At 43.5% G+C, this 19,390-nt stretch overlaps 1 protein-coding gene across 5 annotated transcripts in view; it reads left to right on the plus strand.

Annotated features, from left to right (window-relative positions):
* Positions 1-1,570: 1,570 nt before the first annotated feature.
* The window catches only part of PLXNB2 (plexin B2), a 258,438-nt gene continuing 240,618 nt past the window's right edge, over positions 1,571-19,390 (plus strand). Inside the window, exons 1-2 of one of the 5 annotated variants that reach the window (XM_005514866.3) lie at positions 1,571-1,853; positions 10,805-10,907. The gene's annotated coding sequence lies outside the window, so the exon portion shown is untranslated. Of the gene's footprint in view, positions 2,280-10,804; positions 10,908-19,390 lie in introns of all 5 variants that reach the window. The other 4 variants (XM_065048907.1, XM_005514867.3, XM_065048905.1 and 1 more) reach the window with 4 other exon arrangements.

Consider the following 19,390-nt stretch of genomic DNA (forward strand, 5'->3'; position numbering starts at 1 on the left):
GCCAGAAGCCCAGACGTTGAAAAAGCAACCTGGAAAGTGAGGTCTTACCAAGCCCATTAGCAGCCTGTGAGTTTCTCTGTCCTGGATCCCTCCCAGGGCTTGCAGGATGTGTCTAACCCAATTTTCCTAGGGAAGTCCCACCTCCCTCCTCTTCAGATTTCCCTTCTCTCTTCCAGCAAGCAAAGAGGTACAGAGGGAGGATCCAGATCTTCTGAAACACTCTACAATTATGCCAGAGCTGCTCCTTCTCATCTTACAGTGACTCAGCCCAGTCAGGTGAAGAGCAGGAAGAAGGCAAACAAACAAGGACAGGGCCTTCTGGTGGAGGTGAGCAAAAAAACTGGGACAGGCTGGTGAGACCCAGCCAGCACAGAGACTGCTTCCTAAGCACAACGCAGAGGGAAAACCACACAAAACACCATGTTACGTTTGAATGGTCCCAAACCACCACGAAGACTGTGGTGCCACTTAGCACAGACAAGGTCTGAAAGTCAGTCTTAACATCTCCTCCAACAGCCTCTCACTTTTTGCCCTTGCCCAGGTTTTGGAGTTGATTTTTATTTATTTGGTATTTGTTGCCACTCTGAGATGCAATGACAATTTTTCAGCAGCTCCCAGGGTGTTGAGAAGCATAGCTTCCTGACCAGCTCTCTTCTGTTGTTTCAGTGGGAGGCCAAATGCACACAGTATTTAATGAAGCTGTGCTCAAAGCGCCAAGAGCAGCTAATTAATTACTCCTTGCAACATTGCTGGTCCACATTTTACTGATGGAAAGCTACCTACAAAGTCTAAACAACTTGCCCAAAGCTCATTTGAGCCATTCTTCTAAGGTATACCTCTTTTTGATAGGTTATCCCTACATTACTTTAGAGTCAAAACAAATTTGACAGCTGAATGCAGAGATCACAGTGCTAAAGCAAGACGATGCTGTCCTTACAGGCAGGAAGCAGGCTCTGCATCTACTCCTGTTGGGGTGTCTCTGGGGGAAGACAGGAGAAATTTGCACACAGGCTTTTCAGCAGATTGCCTGAGAGGGCAGAAGAGACCTTCTGAAGAGATCTTCAGAAATTGCAATTATAGAGAGTTTACCTAAGAGGGATAAACCTGGCAGTACTTTTAAGTTCACTGAAAATGTTTCTGGTGACATATTTTAGGCCCCGCAATAAGGTAAGGTGTGCAAAGAGAGGGGCAAGCCCAGGTGCTGCTTTGCTCAGGGGCTGAGAGTTGGAAACTACGCTGTTCCCTGTCTATTCAGGAGCGTCCCCAAAACACCACCGGAATGTGCCAGGTACCCCAAGCCCTTTAGCGACGGAACAGCAAGGACACCCTATACCGCCGGAGAACGCGGCGGAGGCCAGTCCGGTCCAGCCGCGGGCAGAGGCTGCCCAGAGGCGCCTCTGCAGGTCCCGACGCTTCACACCCCGAGCCTGCGGGCGGCGGAGGGCTCGCCACCCTCGGCGGTGGAGCAGCCGCCCCCAGCCCGGCCTCTGCTCCCCGGCGGGGCTCGGCGCGCTCCCAGCTCGGGAGCCGCGGGAGCACTCGGCCCCACGGGTGGCCCCGCTCCGGCTCTGTCGCGCCGGGCGGGTAAAACAAAGCGGAGACAGGGAAAGAAAAAGGGAGAGAAAGTGCGGCTCCTGCCTCCTCCCAGCCCTCCGCCTGCATCTCTCTGCATGAAACAGCGCTGCAAGCGGATCCTGACCGGGGGCAGGGGGTGGAGAGAGGAGGAGAACGGAGGGAGGGAAAAAGGGAGGGAGGAAAGGAGGGACGAACGGGAGCCTCTCGCCTTCCCTGGGCTGTTTTTTCAGTTTCCTGTCTCGCATTGTGCTCACAGCGGATATGTGCTGCGCCTACAGGTGTGTCCCCTCCTCGCAGCTTTTCCCCGGCTCCCCGGCGTAGGCTTTGGCTGTCGGGGGGCGGCGGTGGCGGATCGCGACCGTCATGTGATGATTAATTTTTCTCGAGGCGGTTTCTCTCTCTCCTCTGTCTCTGCCTTTCCCTCCCTTGCTCCTCGCCGCTCTCCTCCTCCTCCTCCTCCTCCTCCTCCTCCTTCTTCTCGGAGGTGGCCGCAGCCGCTGCTGCCTTCACATTGACTCCGGCTGCTGTGGCGGCGGCGGGGCCCGCCGGGAGCATGGGCAGCCGCCGGGGGCTGCCGTAGCGCCTCTGCCTAGCCCGCCTCCGCCGCCCGCCCCGGGCTCCTGGGCGCCGCCGCTCCTGCTCGGGCAACTCGGACGGTCTGTGCCCGCGGGGCTCTATCCTGCCGGCGCCTGCACCTGTTGAAGGTAACGCAGCTCCTAACCCCGCCGCTGCGCGCCTCCGGATGGGGCTGGGGGGTTGGATTTCGCGGCGAGGTCCCCCCATCTCTCCCCCTTGCTCGGGATCTGCTGAATCGCGGGTAGAGCAACTTCCTCGGCTGGAGCGGCGGGGGTTTCCGCCGCGCTGCCCGCGCCCCAGATGGTTTTGGTTAAGGGACTCCGGACTTCAAGCGTCTTTCCCGAGCTGGCGCGCAGGGCCAAGGGGAGGCGCGGGGCGGCGGCTCCTCCTGCCCGGCAGCCGGGGAGCGGCGGTGCTCCGCCGCTGGAGCGCAGCCCCGCTCGGCGGGGGCTGGTTGCTCTTCCCGGGAGTTTCGCAATCTCCGCGGCGCGGTCGGGGTCAGTAGCCCCGGTGTCGCGGTTCGCCCTGACCCAGCGCCGGCCCCGCACTCCGCCTTCGCTCCCCATTGCTCGAGAGCTCATCTGGCTTTTCCTGCAAACGCGTTTTGTCTCTTTGCAGAGGCAGCTTTAAACTTTCTTTCCAAACTGTTAATTAGATATACTGTACTGTGCTCGCGTTTCGTGCAGGCTAATGAAAGTGTGAGCCTGGAAAGGCTTGTGACTCAAGGCATAGTTATTCGGGAGCTGCAGAACACCTCTGCCCTCCTTGTTTAGGTGTGGCTGGACCTGTGACTTTACCTTCGAGACTGCATCAGTCTCGGTGACGCCCGGAGACAGAAGGGATCGATACCGATTTGGGTCTTTTCTGGGTTAACCAGGCGCTCGGGTGAATATACAAAGAAGGAAGTGTAAGCTTATCGCGTCTCTGAATTCCCGTGGAAAATAACATTGGCTTTGTTGTCCGTGAAGTACAACACTACGGTCCTGTCCCTATCACTGAGCTCGTCATTGAATGATAACTTGTTTGTGGGGGAACTTGATGCTTTCTTAGCTGTTACCTTGAATGTGAAGATTAGCTATTTGAACACCAGAGGGAACTCTGAATAGGTAATTCGTTCGAGGGAGATACATGCTTATTTTACTGTCTCATTACAATGGAATCTAGAAGGAAGCAAAGGTTGGTAAGTAATAGGCTGCTGGTATGTACCTAGGATTGGCTTCAGCTTGCTTTACAGTTCTTTTCTGAAGGCATCAACTCCAAGGCTGGGCTGATTTTTTTTTTAATTATTTTTTTTTCCCCAAAGCTTGAAATATGTAACTGGCCTTGCAGGAACAAGGTTGTGTACCATGCTGTAGGCAAATCACCTGGGTGACCCATTAGCTGTGACCTAGGGAGTGAGATTGGGCTGGTGCTTCATGGCCAGCCTGCCTCTTGGGTTGCGGGACAGATCCGATGTGCTTGGGTTTGGGGGCTGCTGCCTGTGATGGAAATGCCAGAACAGAGCATGCTTCCAGCCAAAACAAAAGGGAGGAAGTTTGCTTCTGAGCCTGGCATGGCATGTCTTGAATGCTTGTGGTTCCTAAGTTCCGGTGGTAACCTTGTCTGATTGCACATGAAATAGAAAATTATCTTTCTTAGAATATATTACTTAAATCATTATAGAAAGTAAATGGTGGCAGTGTTCAGGAAAGGAGTTTGAATGCTGGCTTCTGATACAAAAGGCTTTTAAAATGATCTGACAGAACTTCAAGAAGCTGGTGTCAACCCATCAAAATGCGATGCTGTATCATGTGGCAAAACGAACCCCCAAAACATGTACCTGAAGCCTTGAATACTTGTGATAGTCTGTCACAATAGTTTTTATAATCAGACTTGTCAAATACTCCTAGGTTGTCAATGATGTGGGATGGATAGGGCAATAAATACACTTGTGACTCTGATTTATGCTCCAGGAGCTGAAGCATCCAGCTGTTCCTCCTGTCTCTTTGCCAGAGATTACTTTGCCATTCTGCCTTGTTTCCTATTGGACTTTGAATCTGCCAGAGTTTACAGCCTGGCACATGAATGTAAACTGCATTTTATGGCTGTTCATGTTAATGTGTGTTGCTGTGAAGTCCAGTAGCATGAACCTCCTGTTCCTCTCTCTGTCCTGGCAGAGGGACAAGGCAAACAGCTGGGATCAGCTAAATTGAGCTGCAGTTGTGAACCAGAGCCCACAAGCACCTATGTTCTTCTGAAATTACAAATGTGAGTCCAGTGAACTACTTTGTACCATGTCTCAGTGGGCAGTGGTAGCCAGGAGGCAGCTCTGCACATTAAGAGGTTGCGTGACCTTCTCTGTAGGTCGGTGACAGCACATGGGGTTCTGGGTTTCAGAAGGACATAGCAGATGGTGCACCCCAACAGCCCTCCTCTTCCTCTTCTCTTCCTTCATTCATTCTGTGAATCAGCAACTGAACTTTTTTTTCTTTTAGCTAAATTTTGCTTTGTCCATCTAACTTAAAGACCTATTATGTAAAATATCCTTACTATGGGCACAACCCTCTTCTGCCTGAATTTTCCTACAGATGTGGTTGGAAGTGGGATAAAGACTTCAAATACTTTTACAAAACTGGGAGCTATTTACCTTGCATACAGAAGCTCCCTAAGAACAAATTACATTTTGAAGGAGGATCTCTTCATGAATGCCTATTAAGAGCAAAAGAATTCCAGTGACTTGTTGCTAACAGGTTTGGATTCTGGCTTGCTTTTGAAAAAACGGTTTGCACATTTATTTATTTTTATGAAGATGTAATACTAAGCATTTGTATTTCTGTACAGAAAGCTGTAATTTGGAGCTTTTCAATTATTTATTGTGTGGAGCACTGAATAAAGATATTTGTTATACTAGTGTCACATTCTGAATATTGAGTTACAATTGTAAAATTAAGGTAACAATCTTAAATTGGGGTTTGCAACTTAAAGCCCTTGCCAGCAAGCAGTTAATGGCAACGTTAACTGCTAGTAAAGTAATTGCTGCCATTCTTTTACTGTCATTTTGGTCTCTCTTTCCTCCAGTCAGACTGTTCTGCAGAGATATAATGAATAATCACCAAAATAGCTTGGCATTGTCACTTATGCAATTCCTCATCACATCCAATGTGTTGATGAGCTAATGTGCACTTGATTAAACGTACTTGATTTATGCAAACAAAAACTGTAGGTCCTTCGTGAAGTAAAGTTAGCACCTGCACAGCTGTTAGTGAGATGAGAGTCTAAATAATTAAGATGGAATTAAGTAAACAAACAACCTCAACGTGGTGTTTTCTTACTTCTTTACCTTTATCTTTTAGTTCAGCTCACTTGTGGATATTTATTTTGGCTTTTCTTACAGGCTTTCTCATGCACCTTGGGAAGTTGTGAAGCTCAGCTTATGGTGGAGGGTGATCCTCTTCTATTTAAATGTCTACCATTAGAATTAAAAAATATTTTAAAACCACATTATTAGCTATAATAAAGCTGGGGTAACTAGAATTAATGGAGTATTACTTAAAGAGTTTCGTTTAAGCATGAGGCTGGCTTGGACTTGACATTGATATGTTGATCCTTGTTAAAAAAACATAAAACAACATAGCCTGAGTATGTAATTGAGGGGGTGTCTGCTTAAAAAAAAACAAAAAACCAAAAAAACAAAAACAAACAAAAAACTCCAGAGCAAAATGAAAAAAAAAACCCAGTATTTGGATAGTAAGTGGTTTAACCTCCTGGTCTTTGCTTGGTCAAAACTCATGTAGACAAAGTGGAAATAGGGAGTTGAAGATCACAGTATCACAGTATGTTTGGGATTGGAAGGGACCTCAAAAGGTCATCTAGTCCAATCCCCCTGCTGGAGCAGGAACGCCTAAGTGAGGTCGCACAGGAACATGTCCAGGCAGGTTTTGAATGTCTCCAGAGAAGGAGACTCCACAGCCTCCCTGGGCAGCCTGTTCCAGTGTCTGTCACCCTCATTGAGAAGAAGTTTTTTCTCAAATTTAAGTGGAACCTCTTGTGTTCCAGCTTGATCCCATTACCCCTTGTCCTGTCATTGTTTTCCACCGACAAGAGCCTGGCTCCATCCTCATGGCACTCACCCTTTATATGTTTATAAACATTAATAAGGTCCCCCCTTAGTCTCCTCTTCTCCAAACTAAAGAGACCCAGCTCCCTCAGCCTTTCCTCATAAGGGAGATGCTCCACTCCCTTAATCATCTTCATTGCCCTGCGCTGGACTCTGTCCAGCAGTTTCCTGTCCTTCTTGAACTGAGGGGCCCATAACTGGACACAATATTCCAGATGTGGTCTCACCAGGGCAGAGTAGAGGGGAAGGAGGACCTCTCTTGATCTACTAACCACTCCCCTTGTAATGGCCATTTTTTGTAACCATCAGCGGCTTAGTATTACAAAAAGCTCTCTAACCATCAACAGAACTGCTCAGATCTGTCTACAAAAAGAGGCTGTGGAGTCCTTGCCCCTGGAGGCTGCAGAGGGTGGATGGAGGAGGGAGCGGGCACATGCTTTCCCAAGCCCTGGAGCAGCAGGGCAGACTGGCGACCTGTTCAGGGAACCCTGTGGGATTAGGACTTATTTTCTCTAGGCAGGTAGCTATTTGTTTATTTGTTAAAATCAAGTATTTCTCGGTTCCTGTCTCTGCAGTGAAGTCTCTGGTAATATGTAACTTTTGGATCTCTCTAAGTTTGTTTACTTCTCAGATGGTTGGGGGAAGACTGACCTGTTGACATCATGTCCAGAAGTGCCTCTGCTTAACAGACATTTGGAACAATGATTAAAAAATATCCCAGAGCTAACTTGATGAGCAGTCCCTGTTCAGTTGCTCAGTCTGAGCCTGCCATAACACGGGGTAGAGCTTGTCCCCAGGAATGTGTCAGCAGAGCCATGGTCACCAGCCACGTGCTTGTTGGGACGCTTGGTTTCGTTTTGGAATTTGGTTTCTGAGAGCCGGCGCCGGTGTGGATTGATGATTAGCTCTGCACTGCACCAGGATGCCTTGGCATTTGTCAGTGGACAGAGTCCACCCGGCACCTTGCCCCACCTTTGTGGTTATCTTCCAACATTCTGCCTCTCTGGATTCATTTTCAACATACCATCTTCTACTGCCTGCCCTCAGGCAAACAGCTTCGCAATCCTAGAAACAAGTGAAATCAGTAGCTTTGATTTACTCAATTCAAGTGTGTTTTCTTCAATAAATTAGTTATCTAATTAAAACTTAGTGTTTCCACTTGCTTTTCTTCATAACTAACATCATTAATTTAAGGCCACAGGTAAAAAGTGGAGGCATTTTGGTAATTTGCAGTGAATGAATTTTGTGTTACTTGACAGAGTTTTCTTTATGTTTTCTTTATGTCCTCCCCTCCTCCTGCTGTCCTTCTCCTACTTCTGTGCTGGACCTGCACAGGTAGACCTGCCAGGAGCACTCTGCCCAGTTAAATACATTGGAACTGCCTGTGATCAATGTGACTTTAAATAAAAATCCATGAGATTTTTAGCACTTCAACTGAATTCTTACAGAAGTTACCTTTTTAGAACAAGACACATTCATGCTTATTGCTGATGAGACCTGGCTAGCGTATTTCTAGTTAAGCTGGATTAGGTCTTCACGTCGATTTGGATTGAAGGGAGCTCTCATAAACCTGACACTAATCTTCCTGTGTCTAGAGGGATTGTTAGGGTGATAGCTGGGTCTCTTGGAGAAGTGATGCAGAAGTCAAGGTTTCTCACATTTCAAGCTTAACTTTCTGTCTATACTAATTGGCTATGTTTTAAATAGGTAAAAATTTCAGGAGTCAACTCCTCACATCTTTTTTTCTCTCAGGCTCTTTTTTACCTTTTAGATAGTCTAAGAAGAGAGATTGTCTTTCTGATGTATGCATATGAGAGCTGTATATAAAGAAGATTTAGCTCTTACATTCCTAGTTGCATCACTATTCTGAATTTATGAAGGATGAGTTCTTTAACCAGTGTTTGCCCAGTGGGAAAATAGTGATTATTCAAATATATTCAGCCACAGGAAGAAAGTAAAGGGCAGAAAAAAATAAAGCACGTTGGCTGGGTAAAAAGGGTACAACTGAGATAAAAGGTGAGGTCTTCCATCCCAAATCAGAAGGACAATTTAATAATATTTTGCTTTAACCTAGCCTAGGCATATACAGTAAATAAAAGCTTATTTCCTGAAGATATGTGGTGCTTGGAATGGTGAAAAGTAGTAGGCTGCGGTTTCCTTCAGCTTCTTGGTCCCTTCCCTTTAATGGATCTGGTTATGTGCATTGCAGTTGGAAGTCTGAAATATGCAGTTCTCTCTTAAATACATCAGATGACCGTTAATTTGTCCTTCCTTAATATGTTGCCACAACTTGTGTTGAATTTATGTGCTATGTTCGTTTACTCAGTATGAGACAAATTGGTAGAAACTTAATGTTGGGCAGGCCAGTGAATTGTAAGGCAATGAAAGCAATAGCTTAACCTCTTCTATTTCTAGTCTTGTGGGATATAATGGAAACGAAGAGTAGTAAGTATTTAAAAAGAAAAAGCTTTAAAAAGATTTTCTGTGCAGTTTTGATTCACATCATCAGCAACTGGACCTTTTTCCCTCATGGACTGACTAGCAGCCCATGTTGGGATGGTGATGCATGCACATCACCCTTGGAGGTATAAGATACAAAGCTAGAGAAGCAACTGAAACGGGTGACTTCTGGGATATTTATTTTTCTTCCCAAACATGCTAAATGGAGGTGTTTGGGTTTTTTTTCTGAACTCTTTTACTGAGGCAGAAAGTGTCTTAATGAGTACTTTGAAGAAGTTTTTCAGGAGTCAGTAACTCTACAACCGTGAAGCTGGTTTGTGACTGGGAATGTGTATCTGCTCTGTGCTTCAGGTGTTGTGTCCTGCCCACTCAGGCTATTGAGATGAAAAGCCAAAAGACTTCACTCGCCTTGGTAATCCTGTAGCACTAAGTGGTGGGATGAGTTTACTTATTAATAAATTGGATAGAAGTCCAGAGAGGTGACATTTACGTTAATTAACAGATGACCTCTTCATTTGACATTTAGCTGGGGGAAGATACGCAAGCATTTCACAGTCCATTGTGCATTTAATTTAATGTTCAGTAGCATTAGTGAAAATGCAGGGCAATAACTTAAAAAAAAAAAAAATTGTGTGTACGTGCGGTGTGTTGTGGGTTTTTTTGTTGTCTGTTGTTGTTGTTTGTTTGTTTGTTTTTTGTTTTCTTTGAGTTTTGGTGTTTGGGGTTTTTTTGAGACTGTCATCCAGAGTTTAGGGTCAGAGGAGCCGTCAAGTCCTGCAGCTGTTTGGCTGTCTCACTTGACTGTTGTGCATGGGCCGAACAAATCCTTGGGCTAAAGGATACCTTATCCTGGAAATACCAAGAAAAAGAGAATCCATCTTTAAGAATGCTTTTCCTGTTCATTTCTTGCTGTTCAAATTTATATCTTATTTCTAACAGGAGCCTTCTCTTGCATCTGTTGATCTCTTTTAAGTTTTCTCTTGGCTGTATTAAAGTGTTTTTTATTGCTTATTCTTTTCCTTAAAGATGATCAAGTAAGCTGTTGGTTGTCTGTGTGGCTTATCAGAAGGACTGAATCTTTAAATCTGATTATACATAATGCTTTTGTTCCCCTCTGGAGGCTAATTGATTTTGTGACTCTGCTCTGCATGTTCTCTAATTTTCAACATCTTTTTTTTGAGCATTAACGATGGGACTATGCACAGTATTTCATTGTCACTCGTTACCATTACATACCCCATCCCATCCCTTTCACTGTTTCCATTTACTCGCATGTCTTTGCATCCATGAACAACATTAGCCCTTTTAGTAACAGCAGAAGCTCCAAGCATGACGCTTAGTTGCACAGCTATGATGACCTCCACATCCCTTTTGGTTTATTTGATTTGATATGATTTGGTTTATTCCCTTTTGGACCTCTGATTTGCAAACCTTACTTGCATTCCTGGTAATGGGGTACATATATCTGCCATCAGGTATCTAAGACTGTTTTGTTTGGAATGAGCCCAACTTGACAAGTAATTGAGAACTGTGTGTGATTTCCTTTCTATTTTTATTTATCCTTCCTATTTTTATTTATCATGCTACTAAACCACAAAATCCTTTAATTTTATGACCAAGGACATATTCATTTTCAGGTAGCTAATAGAACAGTTAGGTAATACAGAGCGTAACTCCAGTCATTGTGAACTGCAAAAGGAGCATTGCAGTTACATGGTGATGTTACTCAGTGGTTACAACTTTTTTTGAGATCTTTCAGTTAACTAATTTTTAACTTATTTGACTTATTTATCTTGATAATTTGTTTTTAAAATTCTGTGGATTTGATGTTTGTTGACTGGTATGAAACATCTTTAAGTCTCCAATTTCTGTATTCAGTGTAAAATCAATGGATTTCACCTTCTTTACTGTTCCCCATTTTGCATTTAAAGAGATGAAAATGAGGGCTTTTCTATGATGTCTTGAGATGCCAGCTCCAAAATAATTCCTTGCTTAGGATGTCTATAAACCCACTGAGCAAGCTGCTTCTCTTTGTGCATGTTGCCCAGTCTCTTGTCTTATGTCTTCTCTGAAGCATCTTTTCTGTGTCTCTCCCAGCAGGGACAAGTACACGTCACAAGGCACTTCATCCTGGAAGCTATTTGCACATAAGCCTGAGCCCCAAGAAGTCCCTTTCACTGGTGACGGTCGTGCTGCTCAGGTGGGCAAAGAACTTGTTTGAACAGAGTTGTTTGGTTTGGGTATTTTTAACCTCCCTTTCTTCTTCCAAAGCGTGTGTTGCTTGCTTTAGAAGAAGGGGAGGTGCAGCGTGGTTGGCTTGGTGCACTGAGACATCAGATGGCCGTGTGGGGTTTTTGTGCTTTGGGTTTAGGTTGAAATAGTACAGCCTTAAATGTAGTGCAATAATCTGGCATGAAAATGTATTTACTTTGTAACTGTCCTGGATACTTTCTGATTTAATAGTGATTTTTATGTGTATTTTTATACCTCCTGGACCTGTAGTGTACAATGACATTGAGCAACTTGCATGTGTGAATCATCTCCAAGGTAACTTAGTTATCAAAACATAGTATCTTGGTTGCTCAGAGAAACACTTTCCACTTCTCTAATTGTGCTTTCGCAATCTGTGTTACTTACACTGCCACAGTTCAAATTATTGTGTACAGGTGTACTTGGTAAGAAGTTTCCAATTTACTTTTCCCAGTTGTAGCAATTAGTTATTATCTTTTCATTTAGAAACCGAAGCCTGTAAAATAAGTGAGTAAATGTAAACATCATCTTTGAGACTAAACTCTTCATGGTATTTACTCCTACTGATAATTTGAAGAGGCAGCCTGTGTTTTCTGTTGTCTGCAGCATAATTAATCTACTTGAATTATACTTCAGCAGGAACTTCGGTATCAGAAGGGGGTTTAGCAGTCTTGGAAGTGAGGAGTTTTTGAATGAGGCAGTGCTGAAGAGTTCCTGTAGATTATAACACAGCTTGTTGGGGAGAGAAGAGGCTGGTAAATCTGTGGCCAGAAATGGCTACATACTGGCTTCCTTTCTTTCCCTTTCACGGATTTTTCTACTTTGCTGACACCTTTCATGTGCAGCAACTTGGCAAGGCTGTGCTGTTTGCTGTTGTGTCTCTGTCCCAAAGTGAGATGCTCCTGCACTGTGCTAAAAAGTCAGTGGCACTGGGCAGACAAAACAGGCGTATCTACTAGAATACAGGATGAAGTCTGGGTTGCTTTGTGTGTAGGTCTGGCGTCCAGAGTGATCCATGTGTATGCAGTGGGGTCCTGTATGTTTCTTGGCTGGGGTCTCCATGCATTCTGTTTTTACTTATGTTTTTACCAAGTAATTTAATTATTTCTCTCTGATTCTTTTTTTTTTTCTTTTTTTTTTTTTTCTTTCCATTGCTTCTTTTGGGAGGGAATTTTGGGGAATCTGTAGATCAAAATCACAATGTGGTGGTGGTATTTTTGTCATATGCAAGCAAGGCAAGTGGATTCTGCAGCATTCCTTCTTGACCAGGAAGGATGGAGACCTGCTAACTGTATTAGCTACCCTGTGTCCTCTCGCCAAAAGCTCCTGTGCAGACAGATACCTGCATGCCCAGATTTCGTGGTTTGTGCAGAGCCTTCTACAAAGCACTTTCACATCAGGTGTTGGAACAGGCTGCCCAGGGAAGTGGCCGACTCACCATCCCTGGAGGTGTTTAATAGACGTGTACATGTGGTCCTTAGGGACATCGTTTAGAGGTGGACTTGGCAGTGTTAGGTCAACAGTTGAACTCGATCTTAAGTCTTTTCCAACCAAAATGATTCTGTGATCCTATGATCAGGCTCTTCATACCCACAAGATGACTTGGTACCAGGGCAGAGCATTTCTGTTCCAGGGGGCTTAGAAGCATGCACAGGTCATCATTCAATGATATGAAGTCTTTGGTAGCAGCTTTGCTGTAAGCAGTTCTTGCAATCACTGCCAGGAGCTGCTTGGTTGTGCTGCCATGACTGTTTTGTGGAACTGTGCTGTGAACTGGACAGGAGAGGGGATCTGGCATTATAGTGTAATATCTAGCTGCTATATAGCTTTGGAAAAAATATTTTAAAATTTCACTTAATCTCTCATGTGTTTCACTGTATGGCTCTGCAAACACATGTGCTTTTGCTGTGTGGGACTGAGAAGCTGCAAGGGGAAAAAAAAAAAAAAAAAGAGTATTCAAGACCTGCTTAAACTGATTTTGTTGCCAAATTCTTTGTGTTATCAAGCCCCGCCTGTGTCTGTAGCTCTCTTCCTTTCCCCTTTCCTTCCCATCCCCTCCTGGGTGGCCCTATTAGCCAGGGAAGAGGAGGCTTTTGCAAATAAAGTTAGGGTGTTGAGCTTGCGCTTTAAATAGCAGCTGTGCCCCTGTGTAGCTTGGAATAATATGAGGTGGCTTTAAAGTGAATACAGCCATTTCACATAGTGAAATGAAAGTGCCTTTATTCTCTATTGGTGCTCTAAATATCATGTCCATATCCACTTCGAGGGGAAGTTTTCTTGGTACCCGTTGGTTTTCTTTCTCAGCTAATGACCTCCCATGCACTGCTAGCACAGTCCGTAGTGTTAACTGTGCACATAGTAATTTCCTTTTCCCTCTTACCTCATTTTAGAGGACTTTGCTCTTGAGTCTTGTAAATGGGGTGATAATTTCAAAGCAAACAGCTTTCAGTCCTTTCTTGCCAACTTTTGCCCACAAGGTATGCAAAGTAAACAGAGTAGTTAGGAAATTAGTTATGTACCTTCCCTCTTAGTGCAAGGCATCCCAGGATGGTTTTACTTTCCAAAGTAATGAATAAAGGGGGAGAATGAGATTGGTACACTCAAGCTGTGTTTTAATCTATGGAGCCATTGCACAGGTCATTCATATTCTTAAGAAGCTTTAGGAAAACCTTGTAAAATGTGAGGCTTTAAAAAATCTCCACTATTCATGTGTTGAACATAAAGGTGTTTTATTACTTGCAGCACAGAAAAAAAATCAAGTATCAAGGATGGAATAAAAGAAGTATAGATAATTTTCTTCACATATAAAAAAAAACTTTGAAGCAGGCTTCACCTAAATATGAGGATCCTTACCTCTGTTGGACTCATGGAGGAAGCTTAGAAGGATTTACAGGTGCTACTCTGATGTTTGTAAGTTTGATTTGGAAACCATGGGTCTGGATGCTGGAATGGCAGGTACAGGCTACGATACCTGTAATAGGATCTGCAGATGCCATCATGGTGTATTTATTCAAGGAGACAAGTGTAGGCAACTATTAAAAAATATGACTTTAAAAAGTTGATGAAGAAATGGTTAACACTCGATACATTTAGCTCCAGCCTAGCTATTGATCAGCCTTTGTCAATTGAGCAATAGGAAAATTTGTTAAATGTGAAAACTAGACCTAAGGTTATCGACCCTGGGGCTCAGCTACAAGGGGGATGGCATAGCTGTAAAGAGGAATAACCCTTATGTGATCCCCTTCAAATGAGAGAGGGCAGGTCCCGAGTGTACAAGGCTTGCAGGAATTCAACAGTCAAGTTATAATGTAATGCGACCATGAGAACAAACACAACTTCCATTCGCTCACATGTGTGGCAGCACAAATAGAAAGCTGGAGCCCCCCCTTCCCAGAAGAAGATCCTTCATGAGCAATTTTACTCCCTTGGCCATGCCTTAAAGGACAGTATCAAAATAACCCATAGTGGTTCTCTTTCACACATTTCTAACCATTTCATGAAAGTAGCTGTATTCTTGGAGTGTTCTCTATTCCTTTTCAGAAATAGGATCTTTGTTATTTAAAAAAATATGTATATATGTATAAATATATTTATATATAAATATATAAATATATATAAAATATATAAATATAAATATATAATATATACTATAATATGTATATTATAGTTTATAGTTAGTTGATGTGTTTTTAAAGGAAAGTATGCTCTGTCGTATGAAAACTTTACCTTCATGTTTCCTAAGTGAAGGTTTTGAAGTTTGCTGAAAGTAGGGGTTTTTTAATAGAAATTCCTTGAGTACCTTGAATGTTAACTCAAAACACCTGAAAGAATGTAACATATCTATCTTCTGGAACATTTCAGTTGTACTTGTGCCAAATGCAGAGCAGCAGACTCAGCTGCAAGGGCCTAGTTTGGCTGTAGTTGTAGTCCCTAGAATGCGTGAGCTGATTTGTTTTTTTAGTATGGATTTCATGCTAAGCTCGTATGTTTACCTGAAAGGAGAGGAAACATTAACATTTGAGTAAATTTTTTTTAGTAATTTTTATATATGTGTGTGTACATATATAAATTAGTCACAAGGTAAGGATGATGTGTTCATGGAATAATTTCTTTTTAAATAGTCGTGCCTCAATAAAGCATAAGATCAAACATTCTAAACCACACTATAATTTTTTTTTTCCTTTTAGTTCAAAGAAACCTCACCTCAGTTGACATGTATTTTTTCCTAAGTGAAATTATGAATATCCTCTCACAAACCTAAGGAAGATTAGGAGTTGAGGTAGCCTTCTGTTTAGCGTAGCTTCTGTGAAGCAGGCACTGCTTTATGAGATTTGATTCGGCATCTGCTTTTTTACCTGTGAATCCGTAATGAGGTTAAAGCCATCCAGGTAAATTCAATTACATGTGTGATGCAGATCGTACCAAAGCCACGAGAACAGCAGTCCAGGGGCTTTGTGGCTGAGCTACAAATCATCAGAGTAACCTACTCTACAGTACATACCTTTTCCCATTCTCTGTCCATCTTCTGGGGAAGAAAAGGCAGCAGTAGTCAGTGGGACAGGCTGTACCTTCCTGGCTTATCTCGGGCAAAGACCAGCAAGCCTGTTAGGAGGCCAGATTGGTATTTATTTTTTGTCCTCTGAGTGGCTATCTGAATGGCTTTTCTCTTGCTCTGTGGTCAGACAGAAGGCAAGATATTATCTATTTCTGTCACAATTACAATAGCTCCTTTTTTTTCATAGTCTGAAGATGATTATTTTTTTTCTTCAGACTGTATTTGTTAAGTATAGTGGGGACAGTATGTTTATTTTTCATCCTTTCATCTGGGGAAACCTGGCAGCAGATTGCTGAGTGCTGGGAAGGCTGGCTAATAGGAGAAATCATTGCAGCTGCTTCATGTTATTTGGCTGTTTGAAGCAAGACAAAAAAACACAGGTGACTTGTAAGTTGGGGTTTATGTCTTCAGTGTGATAAGGCTGCACATGTGAAAGTTTTCAGAATGCTGTTTTTGTTTTTTTTTCCTGTTTCTAATTTTAGCAATAAATACCTATGGTCTACTTAAATAAGATGGACCCACATACCTCAGACTGAATAGCTGATTACAAGAAAATCAGATGGCTTCCCTCAAGTGAGCAGTTGCATAAACTCAAATCATTCAGAAAAAATAAATTAACTGCAGGTACAGAGAGAGAGTACAGCAGACCTCAAGCCACCTGTGGGCAGGAGGTATTCTTGAGAGAGTAATTCACTTTCTCCTTTGGGTTAGAAAGAAAAGGGGGGCTGGTCCCCTGCAAAGATGGAAGAAGCATGATGTTACCTCATCCTCCCACGTGGGAGTTGTTCTTCATAATTAGATCTTTTTTCAGGAGAGGATGTGGCTACCATTTTACAGGAGAACAAAGGGAGGAATGGGGTGGTACCTATTTGCCCAGGATCAGAGCTGTGGGTTTATTTTCCAGACCTGGGAGATCCGGGGATAGAAATCATGTGTCCAAAGGCCTTTGTGCTTAGAGACCCTCAACAGTCTCCTCCTGGCTGAAGAATGACCCTCTGGTGATGGTTTGGACCTATATTGTATAACTTCAACTAATGAGAACACACCAGGATTACACTGAGTGCGTGTTTACTCAAGAAAATTGTGAATCTGTACTGCTGGGTACAGTTAAAATAAAGTATCACCACATCAATCACCAGCAGAGGCATGTGAAGGAAATCCTTTGCTGGCGTTCCTCGGGAACACTGTAAATGCCTCACTGTTCCTGGAGTGCAAAATCATTCCTGCCTCCTAAAGAGCATCCAAATGCTTTTAATATTGACCAGGAGATTAAAAAAGCCCCAACAACTAAGTGTACAGCTTGGATCCTATTACTGTATTGAATAGCTATTAATAGGGCTGCTGTGGGAAATGTGGTAGGAAAGGAAGCATAGCTGCCTATAGCTGCACATTCAAGCGCTTCTAAAGTTTTAAAATATTCTTGCTGCTTCCTCCCATGTCAATATGACCTGTAATCCTCTGTTTGTATTTTGTACATTTGACTTGGGAAAAGATTTGATTTTTACGCCATGGCACAGCTTGAGGAACCGGCTGCACAGAATATTAATATCTGATCTTGTTTCATTAATATAAATTTCAGGCATGCATTCCAGAGGGAGTTACAGTTAAGCTGTTTTTAACCGCAGCCATATTGTACAGATTCCTAGACCGAACACACCAGCTGGTTTGCACTAAATTTTACGGTGCAGGAGACAAGAAACAGGCTTCCTCACAGAAAGGGAATGTGGCAGTGAAGTCCTGGAAGCGTGGGGAGGTTTCAGGCACTGGGTGGGATGTCTTGCTTTCACAGAGAGGTCTGGCAGAGGTGAGGCAGGAGACCAGAGGCATGGTTGGTTGTGGCTGTGCTCTCTCCTGCATTTCTGATGTTGCTGTTCACCTCAGGTTTTTTGTCCTGATCCCGCCTCAGTTCTCCTGTTGACTTGTGTTTGTCTCTCATTGTGAGTTGCAGGCTTCAGCCAGGCTGTGTCTCTGGGCTGCTGTGTGGCCATCTGCCCCACTCCCTACACCCCCAGAAACAGAAGGGCTTGTGTGGACACTTGCTGGAACCACCTAAACCAGAACTGGTTGTGTGGACACTTGTTGGAGGTTGCAGCAGACATTGCAATGGCCTGATCTCCTGCGAGACTATAAAATGAGGTCATTAGATGTTAGATTTTTTTTTTTTTTTTCCCCCCCGCATTCAGATATGCAGCCTTGGGAGAAGGGAATGAACCATATCCTTCTGTCTCCCCTCTTTCCACCACATAAAGTGGCATAATTAGGTAGTAGCTACATTGTTTTACAAATGCCTCTATGCGTGAAATTAGTGTACTTCCAAGAAAAGCCCTCAAACTGGAAGACTCTGCAATGTTTGTTACAGTAAGTTAGGCCTGTGACATTCTATCCTCTGAGAAATGTTCCTGCATAGGATCTAGTTATTCAGTTCATCAACATGCATAATTTCTTCCACTTCTCCTAGCTTTGAGTTGAGTTTGGTTTTGTGAAGATGCCTGCAGAGGAGTTTTATATATTGGGCCGTGTGAAAATAAAAGGTTAAAAATGGTTGTTGCAGCAGCCATGGAAAGCTATAGCATAAATGTTCACTGCTTTAAAATATGAAGAAATGGTGTCTTTTAAATATCAAAGGGATTAGTATTAATCCAGCACTTGTGATTTTCTTAAATCATGTTATTTGCATAATAATGCTCACCACCTGCTATATCTTCAAAGCGCTTTGTAACACCCCTGTGATGTAAAGACCTGTTATTATCCCCACACTGCAGATGTGGAAACCAAGACCCAGAGTAGTTGAAGGAACTTGTTGGGCTCAGGACTAAGATGGTGGCATCATGGGCACCAGGTCCCTATTGTCCTGTCCTCTGGGAGCTCCCACTTGCAGCACTTCCAGGGACAGCTGCACTTTCTTCTCGCCTGCCTTTATTTAAGAACAAAAAAGGCACCGAGTTATTTCTTTGTATCTTTGGAGGGATATTGTTGGGGGATGTTTGTTTTGATTTTGAGGGGTTTTTCGCTAAATGATTTTGCTTTGGTTTTTAGTCATCTTATAGTCAAAGACACATAAGACGGAAAAGCTTCTTACAACTCCTTATTGTCTGTGTGCACTGCAGCGATACTAGTTGAGAGCTTTTAAGCACATTTTTCTTTGTTCGGGACTCAGTATTGTCTTGCTTTTGGAAGCCTTTTGACCAAATTTACCCCTGCTTGTCAGAATAAAAAATTACTAAAATGGGAAGTGACAGGGTGAATTGTCTGTCATTATAAAATTTCAATTCCTAGTCCCATCCTGTGCTGGTGATGAGCAACAGTGCCCAGGTGGCTGCCAGAAGAGCAGCCGGTGTCCACAGAGGGGTGCTCGGGTGGTAGGAGGTTGGGGCAGCTCTGTCCCTGGGACAGCAGTATGTTCCTTCCCTGCAGGACATCTGCATCTCCATTTTCCCTCACCATGTGTCTGGGAGAGCCACGGGTACATGTTGTCCCAGCCTTGGTTGTGTGGGTGGCATGTGGGTCCCTCTGACCTGTACTGCCTTCAGAGCAGATCTTAGTAAAATGCTGGGTGGGCCTTGATAAATGTTGTGTGTCTGGAGCAAAAATGGAGGACAAGCAGGTGTCACACACTTAAAGAACAGATGTTAAAAACTCTTTCAGGGGTAATAATTTGAGGCAGAGTTTAAAATGGGGTATTAAAAATATATTGCAGTCCTTTTAATCTGGCAGTGTCACTTTAATACTTAGTGCAAGGGCTTAATATTAAAGTGTATGGATTTGTTTTTACAGATGTTTTCAGCAGCATTATCTCTAAGCAGGCAAATAAATCTTGGTGCCGGAGCACTCTGCACCCATCAGCACAGACTCAAACTGAACCATAGGAAAAGCCTGTC

This window comes from Columba livia, chromosome 1, assembly GCF_036013475.1.
Source record: "Columba livia isolate bColLiv1 breed racing homer chromosome 1, bColLiv1.pat.W.v2, whole genome shotgun sequence".
Taxonomy (NCBI): Eukaryota; Metazoa; Chordata; class Aves; order Columbiformes; family Columbidae; genus Columba; species Columba livia.